The 2,708-nt window shown below is 34.1% G+C and overlaps 1 protein-coding gene across 1 annotated transcript in view; it reads right to left on the bottom strand.

Annotated features, from left to right (window-relative positions):
• Window positions 1-471, bottom strand: part of LOC135225664 (neural-cadherin-like) — a 404,534-nt gene extending 404,063 nt beyond the window's left edge. The window contains exon 1 of the mRNA XM_064265004.1: window positions 1-471. This exon is cut by the window's left edge and continues 451 nt beyond it. The gene's annotated coding sequence lies outside the window, so the exon portion shown is untranslated.
• Window positions 472-2,708: the final 2,237 nt, after the last annotated feature.

The following is a 2,708-nucleotide window of genomic DNA, read 5'->3' as shown; positions in this document are numbered from 1 at the left end:
GGTTCTTACAAACTAATCCTTATCACCAGTCGCTGGTCGGGCGATAAGCATATTTTCGATTAGATAAGGAGAGCAATGGGGGAGGGGGCTGGGGAGGAGGGGTACAGTCATCGACAGAGTTCCCATGATAACGATGAATTTGGCTTCGACACATGATTCTCGGTAGACCACATCATCAATGATACCAAAAAAATCATTGAAAACTTGCTTAAACTTTATAAATCAAGATCTAGTTTTATCAACCCAATCAAATTTTAATTTTGCATGCAACTAAGGCAAGCATGCTTGCGGGCCGAGGGCAACACTCCAGTTTTAATCGAATGTTAGAGTGCATTTTGGAATGTCATAATCCCATGGTGGCTATGGTCATGGTCGGCTCGCTACCATCCAGCGGCGAGAGCGACAAAGTGAGAGAGAGACAGACAGAGAGCTATACCACCTCTCCGACCTTCACCGTCTCGTGTTCCACAACCGACTGATACCAAAGTTCGTTTCGGACCGGCAGCACACACGTCGCTCCTCCCTCAGTTGCGAGATACTAATTATTGCAAACTTTTTTTTTTTTTTTTTTTTTTTCTTTCCCACCCCTTTTTCTGGACGATCACTCTATATCGTCCATCTTCCTCTCCGTCTGTTTATCTCCTCTCTCTCTCTCTCTCTCTCTCTCTCTCTCTCGATACAGAGTATTTTTTCGTGAAATAGCGCAAGAGAGAGAGGAGTTATAATACTCTACAAACACGTCTCCATCACCCTCAGCCTATGAGAGTTTTTGAAACCTTTGTAAGCGTAGCATAAATGGATTGTCGGGATACAGCAAGCTCTGTATCAGCGTGGAGATTCTATGGGTCTTTTTTATGATCCTTTGATGGTAAGGTTATATTGACCTATTCATTTTTACGGGCATATTTGTTCGTCATATGAATAACCTATATGCATTGTTAGCAGGGGAAATAGTATAGGATTGGAGTTTTTTTTTTTTTTTCCTAAAATCTTTTCAGTGAATCAAAAGGGCGTGAAAATGACGGCGACTTGAATGTGAACCTTTGAGTATTTAGTTATCCACGAAACTGTTATGAATTTGTGTACCTAAGAACAGACACAGACACCACACACACACACAGACAACACCACACACACCACACACACACACACAACACACACACACACACACACACATATTATTATATATATATATATATATATATATATATATATATATATTATATATATATATATATATATAAACACAACTGTCACAGCTATATACATGCATTAACTGCTGTAGATGAGGTATTCCGGAGGCGACTATAATTTTTTTTAACTACCATTTGTCAAGGGAAAACTAGTTGTTGAAAAAATATCAATGTATATATGACATGTGTATGCACTTGAAACTGTACGCAAGGACACATGACAATCACCCACAGATACACAAGAGTTTGCGCTAGATTGAGGGAATAAATGGTTATATATGATTGTTTATCGAGGGATTATGAGATCTTATTCTTCGTATTAACAATCATCAATATGAAATAAACGGAAGACGTATCTCCCTTGAAAAAGAGGTTTTCAAATATTCACTGAATCTCTACTTAAAAATTTCGTATACAGATGTAATGATCAAATGTAGAGTGAATTTAATTTTCTAATCTATCCTAAGAGTAAATAAGGATTAATTGACGAATGAACTTAGTATTTAAGTTAGAAAAAAGACAATAACCATCAAACGCCGATGGAACTTAGATTCACTTCCTTTAAATACCAAAAATAAAGTTTAGAGCCTGCCATTTATATTCACATAATTTTTCAAAAATATTTATCTGTGGGAAATGCTTACTTGCAACCGAATAAATTCTAGAATGAATTTTTTTTAAAATGTGAAAATAAGGATAAAATATTACGGCTGCCATAGACGCCTTTCTTTTATAAGGACAAATCCTAATATAAACGTTTACCTTATCAGTATCCCCTTTAACTTATACAAAGCGAATAAAAACAACTTATGATATCCATTGGTAAGGAGTCAGTAAAATAAATAAATTAATATATGAATACATAATATGGATCTAGATAAAGCTATATTGGTGGCACATCAGGGAAAATGGTTTATTCTGGGAACATGGAACAAAATATTGTTGCCACTATAGTCGATGTGGAAATGTGATTATTATCTTTATTGGCAGAGCTAATTTTATATCAAAATGATGAATTTTTATTCATGAGAATATTGTGTTTATTAAACTTTATTTTCCCGGAAAATTTTTTCGAAGCTGTGACCAGATTCGATTTGCCTCTGTAAACATAATTTCGCAAAACATGAATCGAAGGCTTCGTATTATCTTTATCATGTTAACACAGCAGAAAGGGCAACAAATTCCAATAGGAAAATATTATGCAATGGAATTTTAGGAAAATGATAAATCAGTTTCTGTACGCATTTAAACTATGTCGCTACAACCTGATATATTATAAATATAAAATATATATATCGTATCTAATTCGCTCTACCTCGAAATTAACATATTTTCATATGTGTTAATGGAAGGGGATTTAAAAAAAATCCCGTTTGGGTAACATATATGAAAATATATTAATTCCGAGGTAGAGCGAATTCGATATTAAAGTACATTTACAGCTTAATGCGTGTATGTATATATATATATATATATATATATATATATATATATATATATACATATATATAATAC

Source organism: Macrobrachium nipponense, chromosome 13 (assembly GCF_015104395.2).
Source record: "Macrobrachium nipponense isolate FS-2020 chromosome 13, ASM1510439v2, whole genome shotgun sequence".
NCBI lineage: Eukaryota > Metazoa > Arthropoda > Malacostraca > Decapoda > Palaemonidae > Macrobrachium > Macrobrachium nipponense.
Note: the sequence above shows the minus strand (reverse complement) of the source record. Positions and strands in the feature narration are given on the sequence as shown.